Raw genomic sequence first — 23,022 nt, forward strand, 5'->3', positions numbered from 1 at the left:
TGGAGCTTAGTGGAATTGTGAACCTATTAACTCAAACACAGATTAGCATGAATTACAACCACACACCTTTCAACTTTGATGGCATTTCCAGAGTTTAAACATCACTGTTTTTAGGAACAGGGTATAGTCAGTCATAAGTAAATGGATACATATGCCTTACATAACTCAGAAAAATTTTAGTGCTGTCTGGCATTTCTTCAATACGAGATAGTTCTGGATATGGAGAGTTTGGAAATATGTGTCCCCACTGGTCAGTTGTGCATGTGTGTGGACAGTGAAAATGATTGTTGGCAAGGTGATCAAACAATGGTTTCTGTTGTACTTTCAAACTGCTAAGTACTTTGGATGTGTATTAGATACAAGTTGAGTTTCAATCATGAAATTTGCTTGTGTTGCGGGATATCTGTGAGTCGTGTTTGATGGAAGTTTTTGTCGTCATGAACCCTACAATGGACAGCAATAGAGTTGCTGTCCAGGGTAAGCCTGTATTTTATTCAGTACTTCCACCATTAGAAATAATGGGTTAGACTGTTTTGTTTGTTTTTGTTTTAGGTGAAACTTTCATTTATTCACGCATATTTTTTCAATGTTATCTTTTGTTCTGTCTCGACCAAGAGCACGGTAGATGTCCAACCCACTTTGACTATAAGAACTGCCAAACTGCCAAATTTTACTAAGCTATCAAAATGTGCTCGGCCTTTTTAGCAGACATATGAGTGACACAGTGAGACAAAACAGTGAGGAATGTCTCATTCCGAGATGCCTGGAGGAGGTTGTGTCTCCCTGATATTGCTGGAAGGCAACTCAGGTGCGGTGTCCTGTTCTCACAGATTGGAGCTTACTGGGCAATTCTATTGTACCAGAATTACAATGACAGCAAAATCTGGCCATATTTTCATTTACGATTAAAGGTTTACAGTGATTGTAATTCCATAATTGTAGATTTACCCTATTGTATGTGTTTAGACATACATGCAAGAGTTTGTCTCAGTTTTGAGGTAATGGCTTATGGCTGAGACACACATAACCTAAGGTCATCAGAACTATTGGACCCAAATATTTAGGTGGTTATATCTTTAAAACATATGTATATTTTTTTGCCTAGTAACTGAACATTAACCATCTGTACATACAATGTTTGGAACAAAGGAAACAAACTTTTAACAAACTGTCACTTTCACACCAAACACTGATTCTGAAGGATTTTAAAGCCACTTTTCCTGGATCTGTACCATGCTGAAACTCTATAAACTGCTCCATGTTCAACAAAACATACAAGAAGTAACAACGTAAACACATTTTCAACCTCACTGAAGTGATACTGGAGATTTGGTGAAACACTGACTGTCCCTGGCTGTGTTCCCAAAAAATGATTTGGAAAATGTACACTAAAATGCTTTTGGCAAGACTGAAGACATAAAACGTACAAGCTTCCTGAACAGACATTACTTAACTGTGGTTTTGAAAAGCTTGTAGAGCATAAACTGAAACTTTCTACAGCCATTTAAAGATATTAAATTTATATACATTACATATAACTGCAGAAAATAAAATGAAATGTGTGACAGCTGATTCTACAACACAGGCTATATATTTAAAATTCAGACTGACATTACTTAAAGGACATGTCTCACGATTTTTTAATCTCCCAGTTAGTAAGACAACATAAATGTACTCATGATTGTAAGTGTCTCTGCATGCGTGCTAATAATTAGTGATCTCTGATGTATTTTATTCCTTTCGCTCTGAGTGTTAGTAGGTGCATTTCTGGAAAACATTTCACTCGGCAATTCTCTGCATTTTTCCATGTGTGGCGTCCTTATTAGCAAAACAGAAACATCCCAATGACTGATAGACAGAGGGAAACGAACCTGCTCCATATGAAAACGAAGCTTCTGAGCTGCCGTTCAAAAGTGATGGCTCGGATTGACATGCTTCACCTGAAACTCTTAACTTTTTCAGTGTCAGATTTTGGAGTCTAAAGTGTGGTGACACACTGTTTGTGTTGGATGCTGGTTACTGACGCTGTGGACATGGATGTTGGGACATCTGAAATTGTTTTTAACAGACTGCCTGACATGGAGATGTATTTGTTACATTGGAAAAAAGTCAGAATACATTATTTCCAGGAATTATTTTCCTACTGAAACATGTGCCACAATCGTGAGAGAGGCGAAGCTGGAGCCAGCTTCACGCACGCACATGCGCGCTTCTTTATTCATGTGGTTTACATTTGGAAAACAATGATTGTGATTGTGATGATTATGTTATCCTGTCCCTTTGGGCTGGTGACTGAGCAGGTCTACAAGTATCATCCACCCACTAGCAGGTTGGCCCTGTCCAGTGTCAGAGTTCTAGTGGCTGACCCACCAGTCACCAGTCTTTTGTGAAAAACTGTGACATTGCAAACGTGGTGAAACAGCTGAGGCTGGGAAAAACTTGCAGGGACCTCTAGTATCAGTATCTGACCTCATTCATGTGGATGGAGATGTTACTCTCCTGGGACCTCATGTACAAAGACCGGCATGGATTTCCTACTGAAACATGGCATGCACCAAAGACCATAAACTGGTGTGAGCACAAAAAAATTCACATGTATCAAAGTGTGCATACACATGGAATGAAGCAGGCTCCTTTTGTACATCCCACTGAACGTGGAATGGAGCGCACATGCAGAAGTGCCAAACTCCTCCCTGTCCACACCCCTATTGAAATATGCAAATGTATTTAAATAGGCCCTGGGACCAGGGGACTTAAGCACTTCCTTGTTTGTCTGTTGGGGCTGGTCCATTCTGTTGTGAGTCTTAAGCAAAGTCACTTTAAAACCCAATAATGCAGAGCAGCAAGGACACAAGGACTAATATGAAGTCCTTATGTAGTCCATCCCAGCCTTGTGGAGGTCTACAGTTTTGTCCCTGGTGTCCTTAGACAGCTCTTTGGTCTTGGCTATGGTGGACAGGTTGGAGTGTGATTGACTGAGTGTTTGAACAGGTGTCTTTTATACAGGTAACAATTAATACAGGTAAAGAGTGCAGAATAAGAGGGCTTCTTAAGAAAAATTAAAAGGTCTGTGTGAGCCAGAATTCTTGCTGGTTGGTAGGTGTTCAAATACTTATTTGCACAGTGGACATGCACCTAAGATGAAAATTTCAGACCCCTCCATGATTTCTAAGTGGGAGAACTTGCAAAATGGCAGGGTGTTCAAATACTTATTTTCCTCACTGTATAACGATGCCTAAAATGATAACATTTCACAAAAGACCAATTTTAAATTTTGATGGTTATGTCACACTTTGGCTTCATTATTTTTGAACTAGGCCTGGAGTCATGAGGCTGCTGAACAGAGGTGTTTGATGATGTCAATATGGCTGATGGTGTACAAGGCCCCACACCCTTAGGGTTATTCTGCTTTCTGTGTTATACTTCTTATATGTTGGGTGTGAGACCTCGATGCTATGATCTGAAGTGGCAACTTCAGATCATAGCATCTTTGGTACTGCTGAAATAAGTTTGTGTAAAAATAAACAGCTGCTTACATAAGACTTTCACTGTAAGGGAATGTTACGCACCTATGACACTATGGCCTTCCAGATTTGCTTCCCTGACCATGATGATCCAGTGTGAAGGTGCTTTAGTGCTACCACAAAAGTCCAAGGAGACACATGTTTTGTTTGAGCTGCAGAAAATAAATAACTACTTTTGGGAACTAGGAATAGACCAGTTGTATGCTTCAGGGGCTGCCAACACAGACCTATAGCTATGCCATAGTGTAGTGGATGTGGCAATGTGTGGCATCAGGGCATGCTTCCAAACCTGGCCTGATTTTAGTCTGTTTGTCTGCAGACAGAATTAGTGGGGCAGATATGTAACAAAAATTGCCAGAGATGTTCACATCCTGCAGAAAGTATGTAAATTTGCATACAGAATATCTGAAGTATGCTGATTTCAGATTTTGTCGGATCCAAGCACTTTTCCCAAGGGATCCAGAAATAAATTGAGAATTAAAGATGGCCGAAGACATTATTGGTTCATTAGATTGCATACTCCAATCTCTGACACCTCATCACCTTTGAATGTCAGTTGGACAGTTTGTCAGTAGGAGTCAGGATAGCTCAGTGGTTAGAGTGCTGGTCCACTAATCCAGGTAAAATGCAGGCTCTGCTGGGAGAACATTCAAATGAACTGAAGCAGAAGTCCTGGTTAAACATGCTAACAATGTGAAACAGGTTTTAATCTGTTGTTTTTGATGAAATCCAAATTATATGCAGCAGTATTTTGTTGCCATAGAATGCCATTGAATACATGTAAATTAGGCAGAAATTTTCACTTAAGACTGGCTGACATAACTTTACCTGTCATTTTTTCTCCATTTTCAGGTGGCTATGTGAAAAGCTTGTTAAAGAGTCTATTTCAGGTTGTTGATGATACAATAATATTTTTGAAGGCAATAGAAGCTTTGGATAACAATAGGCTTGACACTTTACTTTCCAATAATTTCTTAACTTATGTTCTTTATTTTTCAGGACTTGTGGTATCTGGTGGCAAGTGAAATGTGGAGCAGAATTAAATTTACTATAATATGAATTAATAACTAATGTATTAATAATTACTGTATTGATTATTAGATATTTAAAAAATGTATTATTAATGTAGCATATCAAAATACCCTTGTGTAACAAAATTAAGTAACCTGTGTCCAAGTATAGTGACTATCAATGTTTCAACATAGCAGCCATATTGGAATTCAAGATGGCAGCCAACCCAATGGTTAAACCACTTGAATCTGGCAGTTTTTAAATTTGAAAATACGCCTGTATGCAAAATTTCACAGTTTCTGCCAGAAGGGAACATCTTTTTCACATATCTGCCCCGCGTTTCCTTCAGGAAAACGCTGAGACAAATTTAATAATATTCCAGCTCTTGCTACATTTTGAAGAATTCATCTAGGAAGGCCGAAAAGATATGTGAGGTAGAATTCATGTTGTTGATGGAACTCACCTGCTATTTATATCACTACAATGTGCTTTGAGTATAAACTGCAATACCAAATGTAGGAAATTGGAGATAGATTATCAATGTTACAAGATCAAAGCTACACATTACAGGGGTGGTTGCAGTGAGAACAGGAATATGTTGCCCACGGGAGATGTTAAGCTGAAGGAGATAAACATGAAACCCAACAACCCAACATCTCTGCGGTAATTAGATGGCACTTCTGGGGCTTTTGTCAGTGAGAAATGAAGTGTGTATCATGTACCAACACAGTAAAGAAAAAAGTGTTGATATTTAGTGGACTCTATTTATACAGAGAATGAATTCCACTGATTTCATACAATTACTCGAGAAAAAGCAGACAAAAACAAACAAGGCATTAATGACCTGTTACATCAGGGTACAAGTTACCAAGGGCGAAAAAATGTATCTTTGGGGTGTTTATTGGTAAAGCTTTTTTCTGTCTTTGTAATAACTGTGTTAAGCAAATGCAGGGAAGGAATTCAAGGATAACCTTTCTTATGATTTACTGTTATTTTTTTATTTCATGACACAGTTGCACTCTGCTACTGTACATGAAGATGATGCAAATATTTTGCCATTGTGCATAGAGCGGTTTAATGAGGAATAAAAAAAAATATTTGTGCCTGCAAAGGTTTCATCATGAGGTTCCTATTTTAGGGGATTTTTGTTCACTTTAATGCTCCTGGGTGGAACGCAATTGGTGCCTTGTTGGTTGTTTAAGGCTTGGCTTCAGGACGATGTCGCTGTCTGGCTCAGCAGCTGAATAAAGCTTTAACTCTGCTGCATAGCAATGACAGAGAGGGCACCAATAAAGTCTCAGTGAATCTCCTTGCACTATTTTAACATTCATGCTTAAGGCTTGCTGATCCATCAGTGCAAACACTTTACCAAACAATATATCTATGCGTGCACATATTTGAGCCTGGCATCTCAGTGTCACTTTACCTTTGGTCTACAACAACTATTTATTTATTTTTAAGTTAGGGAATAGTGACTGTCAGATAAACATAGATATAAATTAAGATAGACATAGATTCCTTTTCTCTCAAAAATTCGTGAAAGGGTAGTTGTAAAACAGCTAACTGATCATCTGCAGAGGAATGGTCTATTTGAAGAGTTTCAGTCAGGTTTTAGAATTCATCATAGTACAGAAACAGCATTAGTGAAGGTTACAAATGATCTTCTTATGGCCTCGGACAGTGGACTCATCTCTGTGCTTGTTCTGTTAGACCTCAGTGCTGCTTTTGATACTGTTGACCATAAAATTGTATTACAGAGATTAGAGCATGCCATAGGTATTAAAGGCACTGCGCTGCGGTGGTTTGAATCATATTTGTCTAATAGATTACAATTTGTTCATGTAAATGGGGAATCTTCTTCACAGACTAAAGTTAATTATGGAGTTCCACAAGGTTCTGTGCTAGGACCAATTTTATTCACTTTATACATGCTTCCCTTAGGCAGTATTATTAGACGGTATTGCTTAAATTTTCATTGTTACGCAGATGATACCCAGCTTTATCTATCCATGAAGCCAGAGGACACACACCAATTAGCTAAACTGCAGGATTGTCTTACAGACATAAAGACATGGATGACCTCTAATTTCCTGCTTTTAAACTCAGATAAAACTGAAGTTATTGTACTTGGCCCCACAAATCTTAGAAACATGGTGTCTAACCAGATCCTTACTCTGGATGGCATTACCCTGACCTCTAGTAATACTGTGAGAAATCTTGGAGTCATTTTTGATCAGGATATGTCATTCAAAGCGCATATTAAACAAATATGTAGGACTGCTTTTTTGCATTTACGCAATATCTCTAAAATCAGAAAGGTCTTGTCTCAGAGTGATGCTGAAAAACTAATTCATGCATTTATTTCCTCTAGGCTGGACTATTGTAATTCATTATTATCAGGTTGTCCTAAAAGTTCCCTAAAAAGCCTTCAGTTAATTCAAAATGCTGCAGCTAGAGTACTGACGGGGACTAGAAGGAGAGAGCATATCTCACCCATATTGGCCTCTCTTCATTGGCTTCCTGTTAATTCTAGAATAGAATTTAAAATTCTTCTTCTTACTTATAAGGTTTTGAATAATCAGGTCCCATCTTATCTTAGGGACCTCGTAGTACCATATCACCCCAATAGAGCGCTTCGCTCTCAGACTGCAGGCTTACTTGTAGTTCCTAGGGTTTGTAAGAGTAGAATGGGAGGCAGAGCCTTCAGCTTTCAGGCTCCTCTCCTGTGGAACCAGCTCCCAATTCAGATCAGGGAGACAGACACCCTCTCTACTTTTAAGATTAGGCTTAAAACTTTTCTTTTTGCTAAAGCTTATAGTTAGGGCTGGATCAGGTGACCCTGAACCATCCCTTAGTTATGCTGCTATAGACGTAGACTGCTGGGGGGTTCCCATGATGCACTGTTTCTTTCTCTTTTTGCTCTATATGCACCACTCTGCATTTAATCATTAGTGATCAATCTCTGCTCCCCTCCACAGCATGTCTTTTTCCTGGTTCTCTCCCTCAGCCCCAACCAGTCCCAGCAGAAGACTGCCCCTCCCTGAGCCTGGTTCTGCTGGAGGTTTCTTCCTGTTAAAAGGGAGTTTTTCCTTCCCACTGTAGCCAAGTGCTTGCTCACAGGGGGTCGTTTTGACCGTTGGGGTTTTACAGAATTATTGTATGGCCTTGCCTTACAATATAAAGCGCCTTGGGGCAACTGTTTGTTGTGATTTGGCGCTATATAAAAAATTGATTGATTGATTGATTGATAAAGTTGTGCACAAAGGTTTACATACTGTGGCAGATTTTTTTTTTGGGGGGGGGGGGGGGGGGGGCAGAGAATATTAGTGATTTAATGTCAATTTATTTCATTTATATAGCGCCAAATCACAACAAAGTTGCCTCAAGGCGCTTCACACAAATAAGGTCTAACCTTACCAACCTCCAGAGCAAGCACACAGGTGACAGTGGTAAGGAAAAACTCCCTCTGATGATTTGAGGAAGAAACCTCAAGCTGACCAGACTCAAAGGGGCGACCCTCTGCTTGGGCTATGCTACAGACACAATTTACAAAACAATTCACAAAATGAATATACAAGAAATGTTGCCAGTGCACAGGACAGGAGGGTCACAGAAACAGACACCACACCCATCTCTGGATGGAGACACACCTCAAACTGTAAAAACTGCATCTAGATTTCTTGTTCTAATACGAATACGTCAATTTTTTAAACTGTTTTTCATTGTTTTTTCATTTCCACATTGTCTTATTATTATTATTATTATTATTGCTAAGTTCTTATTAGATCTTGTTATTGTACAGTTTGAGATGTATGATTAAAAAAGTATTTAATTATTAATTATTATCTAATGAGTTTTTAATCATTTTTTCATTCCCATATTGTTTTATAATTATATATTATTAATATATTATTAAGTTACTAGAGCTTGTTATTGTACAGTTTTAAATATTTGAATGAAAAAAAACAATTGTAAAATAATGTATATAATCAATAGAATATACTGATTAAATATTTGCAAACATTACTAAATATTGTATTTATTTTTTTGTGTTTTGTTATAAAAAGAACTCTTACAAATGAATGATCCTTCAAGTAAACCTTTTTTTTTCAAATTTATCTGCAACGCTGTCTTTTTTAAATTACTATTTATAAATACTTATAAAACATAGTAAGTTTTTGATGAAATAATATTATTATATCCTTTTCCAAACCATTTTATAGCGTGCATGAGTACCTGTAGCATTCTGGCCAATGGAACGTGATGACACCATTAACACCCATGCATTCCATCCTCCAGAATGCTACCCATCAAATTGACAGCCTTGGCAGTTCTACTAGTGTTAGAGTTATTGGAGTCCTAGTGCAAAAACTTGTCTGAAAAGCTAATCCGCTAGCAAAAAACATTAGCTTTGATAATTATTCGTTAGCGGATGAGCTGAACTGTGCCCACCACTGCTCGACACTACCCGTATGTGTGTCGACTTTTCATTTGGACGCAATTCGGGCTCATTTGGCCTCTAGTGTCATGGGGCATTAACATCAATAACAGCTTGGAGTCTTCTGTAGTAGTTGTGGACGAGGCTCTCTGATGGTAAAGCTGCTACTGAATATGTCTTGGACTTTACTTACATCAGTTATGAAGAAATACAAACAGTATGGCACTCTGTGGTAAATCTGCATGGAGTAGACAGTTGTCAAAACTGAGTGACTGGAAGAAGGAGAAGAGTGAGGAAAGCCACCAAGACACCAAGAATTCTTCTTTCAATGTACCAATAAGCCTTAACTGAGCATTAGTTAAGCATTTGTAATATCCTAGTGGTGATTAAATTTGTTTTATAACTCATTTGTATATGCTTAATATATATTTTAATCACAATCTCAAACAGTTGACCAATTCACTTTTATATGTCCATTTATAAGTTCTTATCATTGCATTGGTAAACTTAAAAATACCATTGTAAAGCCTTTACAAGCTGTTAGTAAAGTATTTCGTGTGAGCTTAACTAAAGTGACAGTTAAATTTGTTTTATAACTCATTTGTATATGCTTAGTTTTTATTTTAATCACAATCTCTATCAGTTGAGCAATTCACTTTTATATGTCCACTTATAAATGCTTATCAATGTGTTAGTAAACTTAAAAATAATATTATAAAGCCTTTAAAAGCTGTTAGTAAAGAATTTTGTGTGAGCTTAACTAAAGTGACAGTTAAATTTGTTTTATAACTCATTTGTATATGCTTAGTTTTTATTTTAATCACAATCTCTATCAGTTGAGCAATTCACTTTTATATGTCCACTTATAAATGCTTATCAATGTGTTAGTAAACTTAAAAATAATATTATAAAGCCTTTAAAAGCTGTTAGTAAAGAATTTTGTGTGAGCTTAACTAAAGTGATGCTTAAATTTGTTTTATAAGTCATTTATATATGCTTAATATATATTTTAATCAGTCTCTAACAGTCTACCAATTCACTTTTATATGTCCACTTATAAATGCTTATCAACGTGTTAGTAAACTTAAAAATACTATTATAAAGCCTTTACAAGCCTTCTACCATTCGGAAGATTCAGACGGTTTTCGGTGGCTTTTCAGTCGTGTGACTATCTGAGAAATTGTGGATGAGCTGGGCATGTCAGGGCATGTCCTGTGAGGCTTCATCACGGAGGCGCTGTTGCTGCGCCATCAGCATCGTGCCGATGAATTTCACTGCAACTCTTTTCATGGCAAAATCTCCTTTCACAGTGAAATGTGCCGAAAAAGTACTGATGTCCATCTCTTCCACAATTTCTCAGATAATCACAAGACGGTCCCACATCACCACAGCGTTCACTTTGGAAATGATCTGGTCGTTTCAGCGTGTTGATGCCGACCGGAGCGCGGCTCCCTCTCCACCGTTGTGCGGATGTCTTTAAACCGGTTGTACCGCTACTTAATCTGTGTGATGCCCAGAGAAGCGTCACTGAAAGCCATCTGAATAATCCGAATGGTTTCCACCTGGCTGTCGCCCAGTTTCTAGCTAAATTCGATGCAGTCGCGCTGCTCCAGTCGCTCTGCCATTTCCTTGCAAAGAAAAAACGCCGAGAGACTACACCCATCCTCACACAAAGGCTGCTTACAAGCAAATGACGCAACCGACAGGCGTGAAAAAAATCACGCATGCGCACAAAGCTTCAAGGATGGCTCATGCAAGCACACGTGATTCAAATCCATCAGGTTTTTGAAAAAGATAAAAAGGTCAGATACTTTTCTAACAGACCTCGTATATATATATATATATATATATATATATATATATATATATACATACGAGGTCTATTAGACAATAAACCTACCCTTTTATCTTTTATTTTTTTTAACTATATGGATTTGAATGACGTGCGATTCCACCAATCATGCTTGAACCCTCGTGCGCATGCGTGAGTTTTTTCATGCGTCGGTGACGTCATTTCCCTGTAGGCAGGCCTTGAGTGAGATGTGGTCCCGTCCTCTCGGCTGAATTCCTTTGTTTCACACGCTGCTCAAGACGACGCGTGTTGCTTTATCAAAATTTTTTCTGGACCTGTGAGGAATATCTGAGTGGATACTATTCGAGAAATTAAGCTGGTTTTCGGTGAAACGTTTAACGGCTGATGAGAGATTATGGGGTGTTTCTGTCGGTGTAAGGACTTCCCACAGAGTGGGACGTCCTGCAGCGCTTTCAGGCGCCGTCGTCGGCCTGTTTCGACCTGAAAACATCCTAATTTAAGGCTTAATTCACCCAGGACGTCGTGAGAGAACAGAGAAGATTCAGAAGAGGCTGGCATGAGGACTTTATGTGGACATTCCACTTTTTAAGGACATTTTGGAATGAAAGACGTGCGCGCAAATTCGCCGAGTCGTTTCCGTGATGACTCGGCAAATCTGTGTGCGCCGCGACAGGAAAAACACCTCCGTGTTGAAAACCATTTGTAAAATTCAGGCGGCTTTTGATGGCTTTCAACAAGTGAGTAACTGAGAAATTGTTTAACAGCTTGGGCATGTTCAAACTTGCCCGTTAAGGTTTCCAACGGAGGTGTTTTTCCTGTCGCGACCCCCCGCGGTCGGGTCCGGCCCGACATGCGACTCTGCCCGCTTGTTCTTTCATTACAAAATGTCCGTTAACAATGGAATGTCTGAATAAACTCCTCATGCCGATTTCTTCTGAAAGTTCTCTGTTCTCTGATGACTTACTGGGTCAACAGAGCCTGAAATGTGGAAGTTTTCAACTTGAAACGGCGAGACGCTGCCGCCTCGAAACGCAGATCGCCGTCAGGCACCGTGGGCCTGTTGTGTGTTGGGGGGGTTTGGCTGGACATTTTGGTGTTCTTTTCTTTTCTTTGCTCTCCAGGTGGTATGCAAACTGGTTTTTGTCTGTGGAGAAGGTGCTGGCAGAAGAGTCCTTCACCCTCATCAGCGTGATATGCAGCACCTGTGGATGATGCTCACGTGCAACCTTAAAGACTTTCAGCTGAGGCAGATAATGAGATGGCGTTCTGCATTTAAGCCATGTGTGATTCGAGCAGAATTGCCGGGAACTCAACCTTGTGATGTTCGTTTGTGAGACGCTGAGGACCGTGCCTGGGTTTAACACATCGTGCCTGTGAAGGAGGACGGGTGAGGGACACATGCTGTCAGCACACATCAGAGGTGATTAATTGTCTGAATAAGTGTTAACAGTAATTTGGTATTTTGTTACGCAGTATATGTGAATATTGATGAGAGTTGTGCAGCTCGCTTCTCACGGCCGTGGCGTGCGGACAGATGAGCCTCCACCTGTTGTGAGAGGCTGCTCATTTACATAAAGCTTAAATTCAGACCTGAATGTGTTGCTGGTAGTGTGTGCCTTTGAAGGATATTAGTTGTAGCTGCTGACTTACCTCACCTTATCCTTCACAGAGTCGGTTTGTTGTGTCCACCTGGGGGGTGTTTGGCGGTGAACGTGAGTCCAGAAGCGCCGGGCCTCGATCCCTTTGGGCGCTGGAGAGCGCGCCGTCCTTCACTCCGCCAGACAAACGCACTTTTATGTTGTACACAATTATTGCACGAAAGGGGAATAAATGTTTTGTTTTTGGAACCGCTTTCTGGTTATTTAGCGCTGGGTTCAGTCAGACGCAGGTCCGCTCCTCAACCCGCGTCGGCACATAACAGTAGTTCCCGGCCATTCTACAATGGACCCAGCCGCAGAAGCGGTTCCATTTGCTGAAAGAGTTCAAGAACACTTGGAGAAAATATGGGAGCAATTACAGCATCTCGCAAACCATATTAAACAAACAGATGCCCGCGTTACGGAGCTTGCAGCACAAGCCGTTCTGCTTCCTGCTGCTCCAGCTGCGGCACCATCGATACCGGTGCAGATAACTCCGTCACTCAGAGATTCGGCTTCCGAACTGATTATTTGTCGTCCGGAGCCTTATGCGGGAAATGTTGAAGCCTGTGCTCCGTTTTTGATGCAATGTTCTCTGGTTTTTGCTCATACCGTTGCCCAACGGTTGCTGAATCTCAGGCAGGGGTGGCGGAGTGCGGCGGATTATTCTGTGGATTTCCGAATTTTTTCTGCTCAGTCCGGTTGGAATGCCGCAGCTTTAAGCGGAGTGTTTGTGGATGGTTTAAATGATTCATTAAAAGACGAGCTAGCAGTCCGTGACAAACCAAACGCTTTAGATGAGCTAATATCTTTGGTGATTCGTCTAGATGATCGGATAAAGGAGCGTGGACGCGAGAGAGGGCGGACATCAGAGCGGGTTTTTTCGTCTCGGGGCTTTCCCCGACACAGATCTGGGCTGCCTCTTCTTCGCCCCACTGAGACTCCTCCGACGGGACCTCTGGCTCCTCTTGCGGATGAGCCTATGCAGCTCGGACGAGCTGAAGCCGCTATATTGCCCCGTCACATAAGCGTCAAGAAAAATAGTGGTGACGTATCTCCAGGTGTTCTGGGACAGGCAAAATAATGGACACAAAAAAAAAACTTTAATTGGGCTGTTTTTGTTTTTTGTAAGGGGTTATAGATGGTTTTGGGAGTTAGTGGCGGTTCTGGTGGAGTGAACGACTGGCGGTTCGGAGCTCGGCTGGACTCAGTTAATCGTTGGTTTTTATTGTTTGTATTTAGGTATTTTCTGTTTGGGATGGGGTCGTTTTGTTCTGTTGTTTTTATTTCCCTGCTTCCCTAACCCCAACCTCACTCGCCCTAAGACCATTCGTCTTGTGGGTTGTGGGGTGCTGCAGGTTGGTCACACTGAGCGTTCTCAGAAGACCTCTGCACCTAGGGGGGGGGTTGTCAGGGGCGTTCTTTTGGTTTGGTTAGGGCCCGGTTCCACTCCAGCCTCGGTGGGCCTTTGACCATTCGTCATTGGTGTTGCCGGGGTGTGGTGCAGCGGGAACATACCTCAGTCGGGGGGGTGGGCCGATCTGTTGCCGTTCGCCATTTCGGTAGTTCCACCCCTCTCGATAGGCTGGGGGTATGGTCGGGTTGGGGCACCGGACGTATTTCCGGTTTTCCGCTGCGCTTCGGGGTTGGGGCCGGGTTAGTTTTTCCTGTTTCCTTCCCCGGCTTAGGAATTTTGTGCTGTTTGCCAAAATTGAGCCGACGAAGGGCTCTGGGAGTGATCTGGGTCTTTCGGGGTGCTGGGGGAGGTAACAGGGTTTGTCGGTTGTTTTATTTGCCCCCGGGGTAGTTTAATGAAGTCCACCGGGGGTTGGATTTTTGTGTTTCTTTTGTTTCCTTCCAGGTTCCACCTCCAGGGTTTGATGGGACGGTCCTCTGGGGGGGAATTGGCTTGTGGGGCCGACTAGCCAAGTGTGGCCGGGTCTGAGGTTCCTGGGTTGTGGGGAGGGTGCCTCCTGGGGTTTGATGGTACGGTCCTCTGGGGGGCGCGGTTGCTCCATGTGTACCTGGGGACCTCTGTGGGATTCCGGCTTTGGCTGTTTCTCCCGGAACTGGCACTAAAGGTCTTCTGGGGGGTGTTGGGCTCTGCAAGTCGCTCAGGGGGGGTTGTTTGTTATTTTTCTTTGTGAATTTATGTTTGTATTGTGTTGTTGGGGCTGTGTTGGGTTTTTGCGTTTGGGAGTTTTTCTTTTCTTCCCGGGGTTGGATGGGACGGTCCCCTGGGGAGGTTTTGGGTGGGTTTTGTGTTTTTCTTGTATGTTAGGTTGGTACTTGGGACTCTTTTGGGGTTTTTGTTGATGCCAGCCGGTGCCCTGTCCTGCTGTCTGCAGTGGACCATGGGAGCGTTACGCTGTCTGCTTCCTGACGAGGACCCCGGAGGGAGGTGCTGTTCTCGGACCTGGTCTGTTCGGTCGCCGGGAGGCTTCCCGTTGAAGGGGAGGTACTGTTGTGTGTTGGGGGGGTTTGGCTGGACATTTTGGTGTTCTTTTCTTTTCTTTGCTCTCCAGGTGGTATGCAAACTGTTTTTTGTCTGTGGAGAAGGTGCTGGCAGAAGAGTCCTTCACCCTCATCAGCGTGATATGCAGCACCTGTGGATGATGCTCACGTGCAACCTTAAAGACTTTCAGCTGAGGCAGATAATGAGATGGCGTTCTGCATTTAAGCCATGTGTGATTCGAGCAGAATTGCCGGGAACTCGACCTTGTGATGTTCGTTTGTGAGACGCTGAGGACTGCGCCTGGGTTTAACACATCGTGCCTGTGAAGGAGGACGGGTGAGGGACACATGCTGTCAGCACACATCAGAGGTGATTAATTGTCTGAATAAGTGTTAACAGTAATTTGGTATTTTGTTACGCAGTATATGTGAATATTGATGAGAGTTGTGCAGCTCGCTTCTCACGGCCATGGCGTGCGGACAGATGATCCTCCACCTGTTGTGAGAGGCTGCTCATTTACATAAAGCTTAAATTCAGACCTGAATGTGTTGCTGATAGTGTGTGCCTTTGAAGGATATTAGTTGTAGCTGCTGACTTACCTCACCTGACTTACCTCCAAAGACATGGATGACCTCTAATTTCCTGCTTTTAAACTCAGATAAAACTGAAGTTATTGTACTTGGCCCCACAAATCTTAGAAACATGGTGACTAACCAGATCCTTACTCTGGATGGCATTACCCTGACCTCTAGTAATACTGTGAGAAATCTTGGAGTCATTTTTGATCAGGATATGTCATTCAAAGCGCATATTAAACAAATATGTAGGACTGCTTTTTTGCATTTACGCAATATCTCTAAAATCAGAAAGGTCTTGTCTCAGAGTGATGCTGAAAAACTAATTCATGCATTTATTTCCTCTAGGCTGGACTATTGTAATTCAGTATTATCTGGTTGTCCTAAAAGTTCCCTAAAAAGCCTTCAGTTAATTCAAAATGCTGCAGCTAGAGTACTGACGGGGACTAGAAGGAGAGAGCATATCTCACCCATATTGGCCTCTCTTCATTGGCTTCCTGTTAATTCTAGAATAGAATTTAAAATTCTTCTTCTTACTTATAAGGTTTTGAATAATCAGGTCCCATCTTATCTTAGGGACCTCGTAGTACCATATCACCCCAATAGAGCGCTTCACTCTCAGACTGCAGGCTTACTTGTAGTTCCTAGGGTTTGTAAGAGTAGAATGGGAGGCAGAGCCTTCAGCTTTCAGGCTCCTCTCCTGTGGAACCAGCTCCCAATTCAGATCAGGGAGACAGACACCCTCTCTACTTTTAAGATTAGGCTTAAAACTTTCCTTTTTGCTAAAGCTTATAGTTAGGGCTGGATCAGGTGACCCTGAACCATCCCTTAGTTATGCTGCTATAGACGTAGACTGCTGGGGGGTTCCCATGATGCGCTGTTTCTTTCTCTTTTTGCTCTGTATGCACCACTCTGCATTTAATCATTAGTGATCAATCTCTGCTCCCCTCCACAGCATGTCTTTTTCCTGGTTCTCTCCCTCAGCCCCAACCAGTCCCAGCAGAAGACTGCCCCTCCCTGAGCCTGGTTCTGCTGGAGGTTTCTTCCTGTTAAAAGGGAGTTTTTCCTTCCCACTGTAGCCAAGTGCTTGCTCACAGGGGGTCGTTTTGACCGTTGGGGTTTTACATAATTATTGTATGGCCTTGCCTTACAATATAAAGCGCCTTGGGGCAACTGTTTGTTGTAATTTGGCGCTATATAAAAAAATTGATTGATTGATTGATTGACCTTTTCTATCCTTCACAGAGTCGGTTTGTCGTGTCCACCTGGGGGGTGTTTGGCAGTGAACGTGAGTCCAGAAGCGCCGGGCTTCAATCCCTTTGGGCGCTGGAGAGCGCGCCGTCCTTCACTCCGCCAGACAAACGCACTTTTATGTTGTACACAATTATTGCACGAAAGGGGAATAAATGTTTTGTTTTTGGAACCGTTTTCTGGTTATTTAGTGCTGGGTTCAGTCAGACGCAGGTCCGCTCCTCAGTCCGCGTCGGCACATAACAGGGCCGTCCTTACGGCGACACTAACAGACCAAAATCTCTCATCAGCCGTTAAAATTTTTACCGAAAACCAGCTGAATTTATCGAATGGTGTCCACTCAGTTGTGCCTTACAGTTTTGAAAAAATTTTGATCAAACAAAGCAGCAGTCTCTGAGCCATTCCTAAACAATGAAAATTCGATGAGAGGGTGAGCCACTCCTCACTCAAAGACTGCCCACAGGCGAATGACGTAACCGACAGGTGTGAAAAAACTCTTGCATGCCCACGAGGGTTCAAGCATGTCTGATGTAATCACACGTGATTCAAATCCATATGGTTTTTGAAAAAAATAATAAGGTTGGATACTTTTCTAATAGACCTCGTATATATATATAAAAACACACAGGGTACTGTGCAACTGTTTTAGGCACATTTACTGTATCAATAAAAGCATGCAAATTTGTTAACCTGATAGCTATTCATAAATAAATAAAATGTGGGATGAATTTCAACTTTAATGATAGTCAATATGTAAATTGAGTTCTATTTATATGTGAATTTCTGGTATAAATGTCGCACCGGAGTATAAGTCACGGGTCCTCATAAATCTGTGTAAGAACAACACGGCTTAAAATATGACTGATTGTGTTTTACTGTCTACAGCAGTAGAGAGAAACAGAAACAAGAGCTGGCTGCCCTTGCGTGTGCTGCATCAGTACAGAAACTACCGTTGGTGCTGACAAAGGAGGAAGAGAGAGCTGCTGTGGAAATTGACAAGTCCTTGTTGTTAGTTGGACACAAACAAATTTCTGACCCCTGGAAGGCAAGTGACGAATGGTTAGATGAAGTCCAGGGTCTGAAACTGTGGCCACCTTGCATGTTAGCCAATATTGCAGAATATTTGCTAAGCTTAGATGAGAAATCGCTACTCCACCGGCTTCGTGATGACTACAAGGAAGGTGAGTCTCACATATAACCTCTTTCGTGTCACGTTTGTTTTGTCTTTCTTTTCTGTGAAGAAATTGTGTAGAATGAATGGAGGTTTACAACCACATCTCTTCTTCTTTCCGTCTTCCGGAGCCTTGCAATCGTGTGTTTTCAGCCACCCTTCAAGCCTATAAATTCCGTGTGAGCATTTGAAAACAGTACAATGCGCACCTGTCATTACTGTATGTGTCGCTTAAGGCTTAAAGCCTTTGAAACAATCCCCGTAAGCCTTAACTTTCACAGTCCACTAACGCTACCGTATATGTAATTCACTGGCAGCGGTATGTGTTTGGTAGCTGGAATTTTTGACCCCATTTGACCCATCCATGCGCAGATACGTTGCGCACTTCGCTTATTAAGACAGAAGGAAAGAACTAGTGGAGTGAGAAGAGGGTTCATCCTCTCTTCTTGCTCACCCTCTCCCTCCTTTTCCTTTCTCAACTGACCCTCATCATCACACCAGTTCCCCCTCACCCCCACATTTACCTAGAATTTCCTGAGGGGCATTAAACTTACTGGCCCTGTTTGATTTAGGCAGGTCGAATGTCGGTGTTTGGTACAAGCCCATGGTGAACTATGAATAATGGATCTGCCCTGAGCCTGAATCCCCCCCCCCCAAGACTCCCACTCTTGCTGTGACTGGAATCGTCAATGTCCCATTAACAACCAATGATTCATAAAGGTTCCAACCACTCGAGCGCGAAGCCTGACTGCTGATGTGGAATGGAGATCATGATTAGATTTTAGCTGTATGTCACATGCATGTAATAAAATATAATAAAATAAGAATTATGAGCAGCTGCATTGAAGGCAAGTTACTTTTTTAAAAAATGGTTGAACACCTGGGTTCTTTCAAGAAGAATCCATCACAGCAACCAACAGCCGGTGTGCTGATTTACAAAGAACTTTTTCAGCTTTTTGATCTCAAATTCTGATGCTGCTCTCGATTAATGATCGCTTGAAGGATGAAAAGCCCTCTCCAGGTCAAAATACAGAAAGTCCATTTTTAAACATCAAGTCCCTGTTGCCTATTTCTACATCTTTTGTTGATCCTTTTCCTCAAAGTGATGCAGTTTCTACAGTAACACAGAGAGATAGAGACAGAGAGAGAGCTTTTATTCTAAATGTAGTGGACTGCATTTACTTGAGTTTCAAATTATGTTGACGGATAGCTTCATCTGCACAAATGTCGCTTTGATATCTCTGTTGGGGAAAAAAGCACTATAGCATCCTCTTTTTGTGTCTGGCTTGTGCTTGTTTACACTTTGGCTGTTTGCTTCTTCCCTGAGGTGCAATCTGAAAAAAAACCCTACAGTAGCTCCTTCCTGACACAACATCTATTCAGGGAGTAAGTAACAGCTCTTTCAGCAACAGTCCGTCACTGTGGTCATTATGGTGCGTGTTTTTTTGTTTTTTATGGGGGGGTTGAACAGGACATTTGGCTCATTCCTTAGTACAGAATATCACGTGCAAATTCCTTCTCCCTTTAGATTAACATTAATTAACACTTGCACAAATTTGATGCACGCACCTGCACATACTGTGTTGTGCAGGAGAGTAAACTCATCATTAAGGGATGTAGACTGAACGTGAGAGGGGCGCCGGCGCGTGCAATTGCGCAAACAGAATTTTGAAATGTTCCAAAAAACTTTCGCACATAAAGGTCACGCAACAAACGTGAAGTGGTAGTGAATGTTGTGCGATCTACTTGCCAACACTACGTGCAGCTTGTCAAGTTGAATAAAGAAGAAGTGAACAGTGTGAGTGATTGCGTCAGCGCACTGCATCAGAGCGCAGCTCGCCTGAACGATTATAACGAGATGTTACATCTGTCACAAACATACTTTACAGCTGCAGACAAGAAGGAAAGAACATGCAACCGTTTTACCAAGCCATTACAATGTAAACATGACAAATAATTACCTTTTAAGACGGCTCCAAATGAGTTCTCCCTCTCTCTTGGCGTGTGCGCATGACAATGCAGCAGCTGGAGTGCTCCTCTGTGATTCTGGAAGTGATTCGTGCCTTCTTCAATAGCCACCTCGAAGAGAAATTAATTGATTGATTAATCCGCTACGAAATAATTATTTTCAGATGCAGCGTCCAGCACACACTGAGTGGCAGCCAGTGAAACAAAGCACAGTGTCCATCTGGGAACACAATGGGTAGGATCATCACGACGATGTGTGTGCAATTGTGCGGATCAAAGTCATGCAAGTGTCAGGGGGCCTTAACCTACATCCTATAGTGCTATTTTACACCTTAATATTACTGTGTGGGGTCCTGAAGATTTTACTTATAAAGTACAAGTACACATTGGACTTGGTGGCACTATGATGAAATTACAATAAAAATATAATTTGGTGTGTGTATGTGAACAGAGGGTAAAATTAGTGTCAGACGTCACCATGTTTAATCAGGAAATATATTTCTAAAGGTGCTATTGACATAAAATTTTTACCAGATGTCGGAAAGAACCCAGGTAATCCACACATCTATCTATTTATCTAGCTATAAAGCAAAAAATGTCTGTATGTGGAGGGGTATTTGGCTCACATATTTCTCTATTTGTCAGTTCTGCCTCAGCATTCGGATATGGCTTGCACGTGGCACTTTATTGTGCATCCTTTATTATTAAAATTTTGGGGATAAATTTTCATAACCTTTATTTTGAAACCTTTACTTTGGTTAACATTGTAACATTTATACTTCCAAGATGGCTGCTGGCTGGTTTCACAGTTAGGACAGTGGCAAATCAAAGGAGTTCAAGACGTGGGCAGCTTGGTTAGAACATGGCTGGGAGATCAGCCATGTTTCTCCATGTAGAATTGGAGTTGCGTCAGAAGGACATCCTGTGTAAAACTTATGCCAAATCCCATAGTGGATCTGTACTAAATCCATTTTGTTGACCTTGAATAAGTGGGAATAACCGAAACACAACCTTTAACCTATATATTGGCTAAATGTGACTGAAAGTATCATAATAATCATGGTTCTTGTGAGTTGGGGTTTCATATATGGGTGTGTGTGTGTGAAGAACCAGTTTACTGTATGGTTTTTAGCTTGCCCCATAGGCTTACATCATACAGCTGTTTAATAAGAAAAGGTGTTAGTTTAGCAGCTTGTACTCTCTCTGGTCATGCATTGTGTTGACTCCTCCCACTCATGGCACAAACTCACAATCTCCAGCATGGGAGGCGGATGCTCTGACCAACTAGCCGAAATCCGGGCTCTGACCCGAGTGGCCAGAGTATCTTTTGACTGTCGGGAGAGTGATGCCTACACTGAAAAAAGAGAATGTTTGAACCAACTTAAAAAGTGTTACAATTTGTAAAAACCTGAATGAATTAAGTTGTTTGAACTTAAGTTTGCAAAGAGTTGATTTAACTTTAAAACTTAAATTCAAACAACTTAATTCATTCAGGTTTTTCCAAATTGTAACACTTTTTTAAGTTGGTTCAAACATTTTCTTTTTTCAGTGTATTGACTACCACATGCACAGCGACTCCTGCTGGCCTCTGCCACATTAGTATTTGCATTTAGTGTGCTGGACTGTTTGTCAAAGAGAAAAGTCTATCCAAAATAAATACACAATAAATAAACAAATAGAGTCTAGGTTTAAAGATAGTTGTTTCCCTTTAAGTCACCTAAAAACCTTCATTAGCATGTTGAAAAGGTTTATATATGACCCCAAAAACATAAAAAAAAAATCATATCAGAAACACAATGCTCAGCAAAGGAGACGATATAAACATTCCTCAAACCATGTCAAGAAGATGCTCTCAAGATTGCAGCAACACCCCAGTTACATCTAATATTTCATGAAGATTTATTTTCAAAATCAACACAATTCTCATCACAGACAGCCAAACACGGAGGCAGAATCACCTACAGTGTATAGCCGCTAGCATTTAATGTACAATCCATTTTTGTCATTTTGCCATCCTGACAGAAACACTGGTCATTTCTCAACACACTGAAGTACGACCAATATGAACCCATTACATTACTGCTGATAATGTACGTCTTCCCGTAACAGCAAAGATGAAAGAACAGAAATCCATATTTGTGAGAGATTTATTTAACCACCTGTTGTGGAGAGGAACTGGAGAGTGATTCAATATCATCTATAGAAAGTCTACGTGTTTTTGGAACAGGAGGTCATCGACAGGGCAGGTACAAAGCCTGGCAACAATATGAAGAGAAGCAAATGGGTGCTGTCGTGAGATGTTCTAAGTCAGCAAGAATTCATCCAAATAGGCTACATACAATATTTAAACAGCACACAACCTTGTATATTTTATTTAAATTCTCTACTCTGCAACAGGGCGCAGACATAGCACGCACGCACGCATATACACTTTGAATATCAACAAATCAGCTTGATTAAAGACGAGCAATTGCGACAGCTGACGTTACCAAATTCCATTATTGGCTATAGCATTATCGAATATTTATTCATTGCGGTACAAATGTGTCCATTTACCATTTTTAGTCTGATACAGCCCTTGAAGCCTATTGATGCTCATGCTCTTCCCTGGATACTGTAGTGGGAAGTGGATGAGAGTCCATTCGCCAATACTTAGCCAAGGTCAGTACCCACTCACCCACTTTACACTTGGGTGGACTTCGACAATGCAGACGAAGTGTCTTATCCAAGAATACAGACAGGTAGCAGGATTTGGAATCAAACCCAAGTCGACAAACAGATAGCCCTCCTATCCTGCCATGCTACCTGCTGTACTATATGTAGTACAATCAAACACCAGGGAATTCTGTCTATTTTATAAAAAACAGAAGTGGATAGAGCAGGTCATCCTATGACCGACGGGTCGGTCGCTCGAATCTGGCTCGTAACCAGTCAAAAACCTGCATACTGCCATTGTGGTGTCCTTGGGCAAGACACTTAATGCTTGCCAGTGTATGAATGAGGTGGTGGCCGGAGGGGCCGTAGGAGCAGAATGACAGCCACACTTCCGTCAGTCTGCCCCAGGGCAACTCTGGCTACATTGGTAGTTTACCACCACCAATGTGTGTGACTGCCCAAGTGAATGAATAATGCAACTTGTAAATGCCTTGGATATCTTGAATAAAATGGTGCTCTATAAT

General features: G+C 41.6%; 1 protein-coding gene and 1 long non-coding RNA gene across 2 annotated transcripts in view; one reads left to right on the top strand and one right to left on the bottom strand.

The window, feature by feature from the left end:
• The window catches only part of LOC117506558 (cadherin-22-like), a 766,928-nt gene that overhangs the window by 678,235 nt on the left and 65,671 nt on the right, over positions 1–23,022 (bottom strand). The window lies entirely within an intron of this gene.
• LOC117506559 lies at positions 8,423–22,943 on the top strand. Its single transcript, XR_004559501.1, has 3 exons — positions 8,423–8,451; positions 9,354–9,355; positions 22,834–22,943. It is a non-coding gene; the product is annotated as an uncharacterized LOC117506559 (long non-coding RNA).

This window comes from Thalassophryne amazonica, chromosome 3 (genome assembly GCF_902500255.1).
Source record: "Thalassophryne amazonica chromosome 3, fThaAma1.1, whole genome shotgun sequence".
Classification (NCBI taxonomy): domain Eukaryota; kingdom Metazoa; phylum Chordata; class Actinopteri; order Batrachoidiformes; family Batrachoididae; genus Thalassophryne; species Thalassophryne amazonica.